Source organism: Salvelinus fontinalis, unplaced genomic scaffold, assembly GCF_029448725.1.
Source record: "Salvelinus fontinalis isolate EN_2023a unplaced genomic scaffold, ASM2944872v1 scaffold_0024, whole genome shotgun sequence".
Taxonomy (NCBI): Eukaryota; Metazoa; Chordata; class Actinopteri; order Salmoniformes; family Salmonidae; genus Salvelinus; species Salvelinus fontinalis.
In genome coordinates this window covers 587,263-600,866 of record NW_026600233.1, presented here as the reverse complement: position 1 = coordinate 600,866, position 13,604 = coordinate 587,263, and the positions used below count along the sequence as shown (strand labels likewise).

At 47.8% G+C, this 13,604-nt stretch overlaps 1 protein-coding gene across 1 annotated transcript in view; it reads right to left on the bottom strand.

Annotated features, from left to right (window-relative positions):
- Positions 1 to 13,604, bottom strand: part of sdk2a (sidekick cell adhesion molecule 2a) — a 163,004-nt gene that overhangs the window by 74,384 nt on the left and 75,016 nt on the right. The gene's annotated exons all lie outside the window — the stretch shown is intronic.

Below are 13,604 nucleotides of genomic sequence, written 5' to 3'. Positions count from 1 at the left end.
TGTCTCTGAGGGTGTGTGTAGTAGTTAGTATGTCTCTGAGGGTGTGTAGAAGTTAGTATGTCTCTGAGGGTGTGTAGTAGTTAGTATGTCTCTGAGGGTGTGTAGTAGTTAGTATGTCTCTGAGGGTGTGTAGTAGTTAGTATGTCTCTGAGGGTGTGTAGTAGTTAGTATGTCTCTGTGGGTGTGCAGTAGTTAGTATGTCTCTGAGGGTGTATAGTAGTTAGTGTGTATAGTAGTTAGTATGTCTCTGAGGGTGTGTAGTAGTTAGTATGTCTCTGAGGGTGTGTGTAGTAGTTAGTATGTCTCTGAGGGTGTGTAGTAGTTAGTATGTCTCTGAGGGTGTGTAGTAGTTAGTATATCTCTGAGGGTGTGTAGTAGTTAGTATGTCTCTGAGGGTGTGTAGTAGTTAGTATGTCTCTGAGGGTGTGTAGTAGTTAGTATGTCTCTGAGGGTGTGTAGTAGTTAGTATGTCTCTGATGGTGTGTAGTAGTTAGTATGTCTCTGAGGGTGTGTAGTAGTTAGTATGTCTCTGAGGGTGTGTGTAGTTAGTATGTCTCTGAGGGTGTGTAGTAGTTAGTATGTCTCTGATGGTGTGTAGTAGTTAGTATGTCTCTGAGGGTGTGTAGTAGTTAGTATGTCTCTGAGGGTGTGTAGTAGTTAGTATGTCTCTGAGGGTGTGTAGTAGTTAGTATGTCTCTGAGGGTGTGTGTAGTAGTTAGTGTGTCTCTGAGTGTGTGTGTAGTAGTTAGTATGTCTCTGAGGGTGTGTGTAGTTAGTATGTCTCCGAGGGTGTGTAGTAGTTAGTATGTCTCTGAGGGTGTGTAGTAGTTAGTATGTCTCTAAGGGTGTGTAGTAGTTAGTATATCTCTGATGGTGTGTAGTAGTTAGTATGTCTCTGAGGGTGTGTAGTAGTTAGTATGTCTCTGAGGGTGTGTAGTAGTTAGTATGTCTCTGAGGGTGTGTGTAGTAGTTAGTGTGTCTCTGAGGGTGTGTGTAGTAGTTAGTATGTCTCTGAGGGTGTGTAGTAGTTAGTGTGTCTCTGAGGGTGTGTGTAGTAGTTAGTGTGTCTCTGAGGGTGTGTGTAGTAGTTAGTATGTCTCTGAGGGTGTGTGTAGTAGTTAGTATCTCTCTGTGGGTGTGCAGTAGTTAGTATGTCTCTGAGGGTGTATAGTAGTTAGTGTGTATAGTAGTTAGTATGTCTCTGAGGGTGTGTAGTAGTTAGTATGTCTTTGAGGGTGTGTAGTAGTTAGTATGTCTCTGAGGGTGTGTGTAGTAGTTAGTATGTCTTTGAGGGTGTGTAGTAGTTAGTATGTCTCTGAGGGTGTGTGTAGTAGTTAGTATGTCTCTGAGGGTGTGTAGTAGTTAGTATGTCTCTGAGGGTGTGTAGTAGTTAGTATGTCTATGAGGGTGTGTGTAGTAGTTAGTGTGTCTCTGAGGGTGTGTAGTAGTTAGTATATCTCTGAGGGTGTGAAGTAGTTAGTATGTCTCTGAGGGTGTGTAGTTAGTATGTCTCTGAGGGTGTGTAGTAGTTAGTATGTCTCTGAGGGTGTGTAGTAGTTAGTATGTCTCTGAGGGTGTGTGTAGTAGTTAGTATGTCTCTGAGGGTGTGTAGTAGTTAGTATGTCTCTGAGGGTGTGTGTAGTAGTTAGTATGTCTCTGAGGGTGTGTAGTAGTTAGTGTGTCTCTGAGGGTGTGTGTAGTAGTTAGTGTGTCTCTGAGGGTGTGTGTAGTAGTTAGTATGTCTCTGTGGTTGTGCAGTAGTTAGTATGTCTCTGAGGGTGTGTAGTAGTTAGTGTGTATAGTAGTTAGTATGTCTCTGAGGGTGTGTAGTAGTTAGTATGTCTTTGAGGGTGTGTAGTAGTTAGTATGTCTCTGAGGGTGTGTAGTAGTTAGTATATCTCTGATGGTGTGTCGTAGTTAGTATGTCTCTGAGGGTGTGTAGTAGTTAGTATGTCTCTGAGGGTGTGTAGTAGTTAGTATGTCTCTGAGGGTGTGTGTAGTAGTTAGTGTGTCTCTGAGGGTGTGTGTAGTAGTTAGTATGTCTCTGAGGGTGTGTAGTAGTTAGTGTGTCTCTGAGGGTGTGTAGTAGTTAGTGTGTCTCTGAGGGTGTGTGTAGTAGTTAGTGTGTCTCTGAGGGTGTGTGTAGTAGTTAGTATGTCTCTGAGGGTGTGTGTAGTAGTTAGTATGTCTCTGTGGGTGTGCAGTAGTTAGTATGTCTCTGAGGGTGTATAGTAGTTAGTGTGTATAGTAGTTAGTATGTCTCTGAGGGTGTGTAGTAGTTAGTATGTCTTTGAGGGTGTGTAGTAGTTAGTATGTCTCTGAGGGTGTGTGTAGTAGTTAGTATGTCTTTGAGGGTGTGTAGTAGTTAGTATGTCTCTGAGGGTGTGTGTAGTAGTTAGAATGTCTCTGAGGGTGTGTAGTAGTTAGTATGTCTCTGAGGGTGTGTAGTAGTTAGTATGTCTATGAGGGTGTGTGTAGTAGTTAGTGTGTCTCTGAGGGTGTGTAGTAGTTAGTATATCTCTGAGGGTGTGAAGTAGTTAGTATGTCTCTGAGGGTGTGTAGTTAGTATGTCTCTGAGGGTGTGTAGTAGTTAGTATGTCTCTGAGGGTGTGTAGTAGTTAGTATGTCTCTGAGGGTGTGTGTAGTAGTTAATATGTCTCTGTGGGTTTGCAGTAGTTAGTATGTCTCTGAGGGTGTGTAGTAGTTAGTGTGTATAGTAGTTAGTATGTCTCTGAGGGTGTGTAGTAGTTAGTATGTCTTTGAGGGTGTGTAGTAGTTAGTATGTCTCTGAGGGTGTGTAGTAGTTAGTATATCTCTGATGGTGTGTCGTAGTTAGTATGTCTCTGAGGGTGTGTAGTAGTTAGTATGTCTCTGAGGGTGTGTAGTAGTTAGTATGTCTCTGAGGGTGTGTGTAGTAGTTAGTGTGTCTCTGAGGGTGTGTGTAGTAGTTAGTATGTCTCTGAGGGTGTGTAGTAGTTAGTGTGTCTCTGAGGGTGTGTGTAGTAGTTAGTGTGTCTCTGAGGGTGTGTGTAGTAGTTAGTATGTCTCTGAGGGTGTGTGTAGTAGTTAGTATGTCTCTGTGGGTGTGCAGTAGTTAGTATGTCTCTGAGGGTGTATATTAGTTAGTGTGTATAGTAGTTAGTATGTCTCTGAGGGTGTGTAGTAGTTAGTATGTCTTTGAGGGTGTGTAGTAGTTAGTATGTCTCTGAGGGTGTGTGTAGTAGTTAGTATGTCTTTGAGGGTGTGTAGTAGTTAGTATGTCTCTGAGGGTGTGTGTAGTAGTTAGTATGTCTCTGAGGGTGTGTAGTAGTTAGTATGTCTCTGAGGGTGTGTAGTAGTTAGTATGTCTATGAGGGTGTGTGTAGTAGTTAGTGTGTCTCTGAGGGTGTGTAGTAGTTAGTATATCTCTGAGGGTGTGAAGTAGTTAGTATGTCTCTGAGGGTGTGTAGTTACTATGTCTCTGAGGGTGTGTAGTAGTTAGTATGTCTCTGAGGGTGTGTAGTAGTTAGTATGTCTCTGAGGGTGTGTGTAGTAGTTAGTATGTCTCTGAGGGTGTGTAGTAGTTAGTATGTCTCTGAGGGTGTGTGTAGTAGTTAGTATGTCTCTGAGGGTGTGTAGTAGTTAGTATGTCTCTGAGGGTGTGTAGTAGTTAGTATGTCTCTGAGGGTGTGTAGTAGTTAGTATGTCTCTGATGGTGTGTAGTAGTTAGTATGTCTCTGAGGGTGTGTAGTAGTTAGTATGTCTCTGAGGGTGTGTAGTAGTTAGTATGTCTCTGAGGGTGTGTGTAGTAGTTAGTGTGTCTCTGAGGGTGCGTGTAGTAGTTAGTATGTCTCTGAGGGTGTGTAGTAGTTAGTGTGTCTCAGAGGGTGTGTGTAGTAGTTAGTGTGTCTCTGAGGGTGTGTGTATTAGTTAGTATGTCTCTGAGGGTGTGTGTAGTAGTTAGTATGTCTCTGTGGGTGTGCAGTAGTTAGTATGTCTCTGAGGGTGTATAGAAGTTAGTGTGTATAGTAGTTAGTATGTCTCTGAGGGTGTGTAGTAGTTAGTATGTCTTTGAGGGTGTGTAGTAGTTAGTATGTCTCTGAGGGTGTGTGTAGTAGTTAGTATGTCTTTGAGGGTGTGTAGTAGTTAGTATGTCTCTGAGGGTGTGTGTAGTAGTTAGTATGTCTCTGAGGGTGTGTAGTAGTTAGTGTGTCTCTGAGGGTGTGTAGTAGTTAGTATATCTCTGAGGGTGTGAAGTAGTTAGTATGTCTCTGAGGGTGTGTGTAGTAGTTAGTATATCTCTTAGGGTGTGTGTAGTAGTTAGTATGTCTCTGAGGGTGTGTAGTAGTTAGTATATATTTGGGGGTGTGTAGTAGTTAGTATGTCTCTGAGGGTGTGTAGTAGTTAGTATGTCTCTGAGGGTGTGTAGTAGTTAGTATGTCTCTGAGGGTGTGTAGTAGTTAGTATGTCTCTGAGGGTGTGTAGTAGTTAGTATGTCTCTGAGGGTGTGTAGTAGTTAGTATGTCTCTGTGGGTGTGCAGTAGTTAGTATGTCTCTGAGGGTGTATAGTAGTTAGTGTGTATAGTAGTTAGTATGTCTCTGAGGGTGTGTATTAGTTAGTATGTCTCTGAGGGTGTGTGTAGTAGTTAGTATGTCTCTGAGGGTGTGTAGTAGTTAGTATGTCTCTGAGGGTGTGTAGTAGTTAGTATATCTCTGAGGGTGTGTATTAGTTAGTATATCTCTGAGGGTGTGTGTAGTACTTAGTATGTCTCTGAGGGTGTGTAGTAGTTAGTATGTCTCTGAGGGTGTGTAGTAGTTAGTATGTCTCTGATGGTGTGTAGTAGTTAGTATGTCTCTGAGGGTGTGTAGTAGTTAGTATGTCTCTGAGGGTGTGTGTAGTTAGTATGTCTCTGAGGGTGTGTAGTAGTTAGTATGTCTCTGATGGTGTGTAGTAGTTAGTATGTCTCTGAGGGTGTGTAGTAATTAGTATGTCTCTGAGGGTGTGTGTAGTTAGTATGTCTCTGAGGCTGTGTAGTAGTTAGTATGTCTCTGAGGGTGTGTAGTAGTTAGTATGTCTCTGAGGGTGTGTAGTAGTTAGTATGTCTCTGAGGGTGTGTGTAATAGTTAGTATGTCTCTGAGGGTGTGTGTAGTAGTTAGTATGTCTCTGAGGGTGTGTCTAGTTAGTATGTCTCTAAGGGTATGTAGTAGTTAGTATGTCTCTGAGGGTGTGTAGTAGTTAGTATGTCTCTGAGGGTGTGTAGTAGTTAGTATATCTCTGATGGTGTGTAGTAGTTAGTATATCTCTGAGGGTGTGTAGTAGTTAGTATGTCTCTGAGGGTGTGTAGTAGTTAGTATGTCTCTGAGGGTGTGTGTAGTAGTTAGTGTGTCTCTGAGGGTGTGTGTAGTAGTTAGTATGTCTCTGAGGGTGTGTAGTAGTTAGTGTGTCTCTGAGGGTGTGTGTAGTAGTTAGTGTGTCTCTGAGGGTGTGTGTAGTAGTTAGTATGTCTCTGAGGGTGTGTGTAGTAGTTAGTATGTCTCTGTGGGTGTGCAGTAGTTAGTATGTCTCTGAGGGTGTATAGTAGTTAGTGTGTATAGTAGTTAGTATGTCTCTGAGGGTGTGTAGTAGTTAGTATGTCTTTGAGGGTGTGTAGTAGTTAGTATGTCTCTGAGGGTGTGTGTAGTAGTTAGTATGTCTTTGAGGGTGTGTAGTAGTTAGTATGTCTCTGAGGGTGTGTGTAGTAGTTAGCATGTCTCTGAGGGTGTGTAGTAGTTAGTATGTCTCTGAGGGTGTGTAGTAGTTAGTATGTCTCTGAGGGTGTGTGTAGTAGTTAGTGTGTCTTTGAGGGTGTGTGTAGTAGTTAGTATGTCTCTGAGGGTGTGTGTAGTAGTTAGTATGTCTCTGAGGGTGTGTAGTAGTTAGTATGTCTCTGAGGGTGTGTGTAGTAGTTAGTATGTCTCTGAGGGTGTGTGTAGTAGTTAGTATATCTCTGAGGGTGTGTAGTAGTTAGTATGTCTCTGAGGGTGTGTGTAGTTAGTATGTCTCTGAGGGTGTGTAGTAGTTAGTATGTCTCTGAGGGTGTGTAGTAGTTAGTATGTCTCTGAGGGTGTGTAGTAGTTAGTATGTCTCTGAGGGTGTGTAGTAGTTAGTATGTCTCTGAGGGTGTGTGTAGTAGTTAGTATGTATCTGAGGGTGTGTAGTAGTTAGTATGTCTCTGAGGGTGTGTAGTAGTTAGTATGTCTCTGAGGGTGTGTAGTAGTTAGTATGTCTCTGAGGGTGTGTAGTAGTTAGTATGTCTCTGAGGGTGTGTAGTAGTTAGTATGTCTCTGAGGGTGTGTAGTAGTTAGTATGTCTCTGAGGGTGTGTAGTAGTTAGTATGTCTCTGAGGGTGTGTAGTAGTTAGTATATCTCTGAGGGTGTGTAGTAGTTAGTATGTCTCTGAGGGTGTGTGTAGTTAGTGTGTGAGGCGAGCGTTTGTGTGTTGAGCAATATCTAAGGCGTCAACAGTACTCTGGGGATTTGACTTTCTGTTTGAAGCTCTGTCTCGTTCAGCACTCTGTATTACTCTAAAGACACAGAGAGATGGAAGGAGAGAGAGAGAGAGAGAGAGAGCAGTAGCTGGGTCATCACACCCATGGTGATTCACACAGCAGTATTTTTCATGGGTCAGCTCACTCCTACTTATCAAACACACGCACACAGTCATTCCCATGTTTGAGAAAAACCCTGTGGACTTCTGAGAGACTAGTCAGAGAGTCAAAACCCAACCACAGAGAAGGGAAGGAACAGGTAGGATCATATTCAGTGGGGAGAAAACGTTTTGAAACAGGGAGGTACTACCTGAACTCGTCCAATGAGGACACATATTTGTTTTTCCTTTGCAAAAGGTTTTTCTACGGTGTGCCCTACTGACCACAACCCAGTTTGTACAAAAACAGTGAACATTTTATTGATGTTTTCTTCAGGTTGTTCTTGCTAGAACACATTGGATCTCTCCCTCTGTAACAACTGCTGATGTCAATTACAAATGAATGTGATTTATTGAACTATGAAAGACAGCCTCACACCATTCATATACAGTGGGGAGAACAAGTATTTGAAACACTGCCAATTTTGCAGGTTTTCCTACTTACAAAGCATGTAGAGGTCTGTTTATTTTATCATAGGTACACTTCAACTGTGAGACGGACTCTAAAACAAAAATCCAGAAAATCACATTGTATGATATTTAAGTAATTAATTAGCATTTTATTGCATGACATAAGTATTTGATACATCAGAAAAGCAGAACTTAATATTTGGTACAGGGATTTTGGCCCACTCCTCCATACAGAACTTCTCCAGATCCTTCAGGTTTCAGGGCTGTTGCTGGGCAATACGGACTTTCAGCTCCCTCCAAAGATTTTCTATTGGGTTCAGGTCTGGAGACTGGCTAGGCCACTCCAGGACCTTGAGATGCTTCTTACGGAGCCACTCCTTAGTTGCCCTGGCTGTGTGTTTCGGGTCGTTGTCATGCTGGAAGACCCAGCCACGACCCATCTTCAATGGTCTTACTGAGGGAAGGAGGTTGTTGGCCAAGATCTCGCAATACATGGCCCCATCCATCCTCCCCTCAATACAGTGCAGTCGTCCTGTCCCCTTTGCAGAAAAGCATCCCCAAAGAATGATGTTTCCACCTCCATGCTTCACGGTTGGGATGGTGTTCCTGGGGTTGTACTCATCCTTCTTCTTCCTCCAAACACGGCGAGTGGAGTTTAGACCAAAAAGCTATATTTTTGTCTCAGCAGACCCCATGACCTTCTCCCATTCCTCCTCTGGATCATCCAGATGGTCATTGGCAAACTTCAGACGGGCCTGGAAATGCTGTAAGGCCTGGGTGTCGGAGTGTGAAGAAAAAAGCGCAGGAGCAGCAATTGCAAAACAAATGCTCTTTAATAGAACACGGACAAATTAGGCCACCCTACTAACACACTGGGTGTACACTAATAAACTACCCCAGACACGTGGGGAATGAATAATGTCCAGAAACATGAAGCACAAAACCGACACCAACTTACATACAAACAATCCCACACAAAGAAACGTGAATGCCGGCTGATTAAATACCCAACTAATTAACCCTCATACAAAACAGGTGCGCCCAATAAACACATAGGGAGGGGGAGAAAAGGATTAGTGGCAGCTAATAGGCCGGTGACGACGACCGCCGAACGCCACCCGAACGGGAAAGAGAGCCTGCCTCGGTCGAAGTCGTGACAGTACCCCCCCTCTGACGCGCGGCTCCCGCAGCGCGCCGACACCGGCCTCGAGGTCGACCCGGAGGACGAGGTGCAGGGCGATCCGGATGGAGGCGATGGAAATCCCTCAGCATAGACGGATCCAAAATGTCCCCCACCGGTACCCAGCACCTCTCCTCCGGACCGTACCCCTCCCAGTCCACGAGGTACTGCAGGCCCCTCACCCGGCGTCTCGAGTCCAGAATGGCCCGTATCTTGTACGCCGGGGTCCCCTCGATGTCCAGAGGGGGAGGAGGGACCTCCGGTACCTCACCGTCCTGCAGGGGACCAGCTACCACCGGCCTCAGGAGAGACACATGAAACGAGGGGTTAATACGATAATAGGAAGGGAGTTGTAATCGATAACACACCTCGTTTATTCTCCTCAGGACTTTGAAGGGCCCTACACACTGCGGACCCAGCTTCCGGCAGGGCAAGCGGAGGGGCAGGTTTCGGGTCGAGAGCCAGACCCTGTCCCCCGGTACAAACACGGGGGCCTCACTGCGGTGGCGGTCAGCACTCCTCTTCTGCCGTCCACTAGCTTGTTGAAGTGATTCCTGGACGGCTCTCCATGTCTCCTTGGAGCGCTGCACCCATTCCTCCACCGCAGGAGCCTCGGTCTGGCTCGGATGCCATGGTGCCAGGACCGGCTGGTACCCCAATACACACTGAAAGGGGGACACGTTAGTAGAGGAGTGGCGTAGTGAGTTCTGGGCCATTTCGGCCCAGGGAATGTATCTCGCCCACTCCCCTGGCCGGTCCTGGCAATACGACCGCAGAAACCTACCCACCTCCTGGTTCACTTTCTCCACCTGCCCATTACTCTCAGGGTGATAACCGGAGGTAAGGCTGACCGAGACCCCCAAACGCTCCATAAACGCCCTCCATAGTCGGGACGTGAATTGGGGGCCCCGATCAGAAACAATGCACCCCGTAGTGCCGGAAGACGTGGGTGAATAATGCCTCCGCAGTCTGCAGGGCTGTAGGGATACCGGGCAACGGGAGGAGACAACAGGACTTAGAGAACCGATCCACAATCACCAGTACCGTAGTGTTCCCCTGAGACGGGGGAAGATCGGTCACAAAATCTACGGACAGGTGCGACCAAGGCCGTTGTGGAACGGGAAAGGGTTGTAACTTCCCTCTAGGAAGGTGCCTAGGAGCCTTACTCTGGGCGCATACCGAACAGGAGGAAACATAAACCCTAACGTCTCTCGCCAAGGTAGGCCACCAATACCTCCCCCGAAGGCTCCCCACTGTCCTCTTCACCCCAGGGTGACCCGAGGAGGGTAGAACGTGAGCCCACCGAATCAATTTGTCCCGAACACCAAGCGGCACGTACTTCCGCCCCACTTCCGCCCCACCGGACACTGAGGAGGAGCGGGTTCCGCCCATAACGCCCGCTCCGAGTCCACCTCCCACACCACTGGTGCTATCAGCCTAGAGGCGGGAAGGATGGGAGTGGGTTCGGTGGGCCGATCGTCCGAGTCGTAAAAACGGGACAGTGCATCCGCCTTTACATTCTGGGAGCCCGGTCTATACGTTAAGGTAAACTGGAATCGGGTAAAGAACATGGCCCACCTTGCTTGACGTGGATTCAGTCTCCTAGCTGCCCGAATATACCTCAGATTCTGGTGGTCGGTCCAGATGAGAAAAGGGTGCTTAGCCCCCTCAAGCCAGTGTCTCCACACCTTCAGGGCACTGACCACTGCTAACAACTCCCGGTCCCCCACATCATAGTTACGCTCCGCTGGGCTGAGTTTCTTCGAGAAGAAAGCACAGGGGTGGAGTTTTGGTGGCGTACCAGAGCGCTGTGATAGCACGGCACCTACCCCAGCCTCGGACGAGTCCACCTCCACTATGAATGCTAGAGAGGGATCCGGATGTGCCAACACGGGCGCATCCGTGAACAGCGCCTTCAACCTGTTGAAAGCTCCGTCCGCTTTTGCTGACCACTGCAAACGCACCGGACCCCCCTTCAGCAGTGAGGTAATAGGAGCTGCCACCTGGCCAAAACCCCGGATAAACCTCCGGTAGTAGTTGGCAAAACCCAAAAACCGCTGCACCTCCTTTACCGTGGTCGGAGTCGGCCAATTACGCACGGCCTTAATGCGGTCACTCCCTACCACCACGCCCGAGGTGGAAATGCGATAACCCAGAAAAGAGACGGCTCGTTTGGAGAACACACACTTCTCAGCCTTGACATATAGGTCATGCTCCAGCAGTCTACCAAGCACCTTGCGTACCAGAGACACATGCGCGGCGTAAGTGGCTGAGTAGATCAGAATGTCATCGATATAAACAACCACTCCCTGCCCGTGCAGGTCCCTGAGAATATCGTCTACAAAGGATTGGAAAACGGCTGGAGCATTCTTTAACACATACGGCATGACGCAGTACTCATAATGGCCCGATGTGGTACTAAATGCGGTTTTCCACTCGTCTCCTTTCCGAATACGCACCAGACTATACGCGCTCCTGAGATCCAATTTTGTGAAGAACTGCGCTCCGTGAAATTATTCCATTGCCGTAGCAATGAGAGGTAGTGGGTAACTAAACCCCATGGTGATGGCATTTAGACCTCTATAATCAATACACGGACGCAAACCTCCCTCCTTTTTCTTCACAAAAAAGAAACTCGAGGAGGCGGGTGAGATGGAGGACCGAATATACCCCTGTCCCAGAGACTCAGTGACATATGTCTCCATAGCCACCGTCTCCTCTTGGGACAATGGGTACACGTGACTCTTGGGAAGCGCAGCGTCTACCTGGAGATCTATCGCACAATCCCTTCCCGGTCGATAAGGTGGTAATTTAGTCGCTTTCTTTTTACTGAAAGCGATTGCCAAATCGGCATACTCGGGGGGAATGTACACCGTGGAACCCTGGTCTGGACTTTCCACCGACGTGGCACCGATGGAAACTCCCAAACACCTTCCAGAACACTCCTTTGACCACCCCTGGAGAACCCCCTGTTTCCACGAAATTTTAGGATTGTGCCGGAACAGCCAGGGAATCCCTAGTACCACCGGAAACGCAGGCGAATCAATAATATAAAAGCTAATACGCTCCTTATGATTCCCCTGCGTCACCATGTCCAGGGGAACCGTGGTCTCCCTGACTACCCCTGACCCTAATGGCCGGCTATCTAGGGAGTGCACGGGAAAGGGAGAATCTATCGGCACAAGCGGAACCCTTAACCTAAGAGCGAGTCCGCGATCCATAAAGTTCCCAGCTGCGCCTGAATCGACTAGCGCCCTATGCTGGGAAGAGGGGAAAAATTTAAGAAAAAAAATCAAGACAAACATGTGACTAACAGGGGGTTCTGGGTGAGTTTGGTGCTGACTCACCTGGGGTGATCGAGAAGTGTTCCGCCTGCCATCTCGACTCCCAGACGGACCCCCCCAGCACCGATCGGCCGTGTGTCCTCTCCGATCACAGCTGGTGCAGGGAGAGCCTCCTCCTCCGGTACCCCTCTGTCCAGCCCCTCCCACCTCCATCGGAATAGGAGCGGAGGGACTGGGTGGTGGAACGTACAGGACCCTCTCAGAACGCCCGCGGGCAGCCAGCAGATTGTCCAGACGGATAGACATGTCAATCAGCTCATCCAGGGAAAGAGCGGTGTCCCGACATGCTAGCTCCCTGCGGACGTCCTCCCGGAGACTACACCGGTAGTGATCAATAAGGGCCCTGTCGTTCCACCCAGATCCTGCAGCCAGGGTCCGGAACTCCAACGCGTAATCCTGGGCGCTCCTCTTCTCCTGCCTAAGGTGGAACAGTCGTTCTCCCGCCGCTCGGCCCTCTGTAGGATGGTCAAATACAGCCCGAAAACGGCGGGTGAACTCTGGGTAGTGCTCCTTCGCTGAGTCTGGGCCATTCCAGACTGCGTTTGCCCACTCCAGAGCACGACCCGTGAGGCAGGAGATGAGGACACTCACCCTCTCCGCTCCCGAGGGAGTGGGTCTTACGGTGGCAAGGTACAGTTCCAGTTGGAGTAGGAACCCCTGGCACCCCGCCGCCGCTCCATCATAATCCCTCGGGAGTGTCAGACGGAGAGCGCTGGAGCCGGGGGATGGAGAGTCCTGAGCTGGAGGAGCCGAAGGTGGAGAGAGAAGACCACTCCTCTCCCATCTGTCCATTCGCTCCATCATAGAATCCATCGCTGTTCCAATACGGTGGAGAACGGTGGTATGATGGAGCACCCGTTCCTCCATCGATGGGAGAGGGTTGGCCGCTGCTCCTGCTGACTCCATAGGTCAGGGTTGGGTGCGGGATTCTGTAAGGCCTGGGTGTCGGAGTGTGAAGAAAAAAGCGCAGGAGCAGCAATTGCAAAACAAATGCTCTTTAACAGAACACGGACAAATTAGGCCACCCTACTAACACACTGGGTGTACACTAATAAACTACCCCAGACACGTGGGGAATGAATAATGTCCAGAAACATGAAGCACAAAACCGACACCAACTTACATACAAACAATCCCGCACAAAGAAACGTGAATGCCGGCTGATTAAATACCCAACTAATTAACCCTCATACAAAACAGGTGCGCCCAATAAACACATAGGGAGGGGGAGATAAGGATCAGTGGCAGCTAATAGGCCGGTGACGACGACCGCCGAACGCCACCCGAACGGGAAAGAGAGCCTGCCTCGGTCGAAGTCGTGACACATGCGCTGGCTTGAGCAGGGGGACCTTGCGTGCGCTGCAGGATTTTAATCCATGATGGCGTGGTGTGTTACTAATGGTTTTCTTTGAGACTGTGGTCCCAGCTCTCTTCAGGTCATTGCCAGGTCCTGCTGTGTAGTTCTGGGCTGATCCCTCACCTTCCTCATGATCATTGATGCCCCACGAGGTGAGATTTTGCATGGAGCCCCAGACCGAGGGTGATTGACCGTCATCTTGAACTTCTTCCATTTTCTAATAGTTGCGCCAACAGTTGTTGCCTTCTCACCAAGCTGCTTGCCTATTGTCCTGTAGCCCATCCCAGCCTTGTGCAGGTCTACAAATTTATCCCCGATGTCCTTACACAGCTCTCTGGTCTTGGCCATTGTGGAGAGTTTGGAGTCTGTTTGATTGAGTGTGTGGACAGGTGTCTTTTATACAGGTAACGAGTTCAAACAGGTGCAGTTAATACAGGTAATGAGTGGAGAACAGGAGGGCTTCTTAAAGAAAAACTAACAGGTCTGTGAGAGCCGGAATTCTTACTGGTTGGTAGGTGATCAAATACTTATGTCATGCAATAAAATGCAAATTAATTACTTAAAATCATACAATGTGATTTTCTGGATTTTTCAACTGTCTCTCACAGTTGAAGTGTACCTATGATAAAAATGACAGACCTCTACA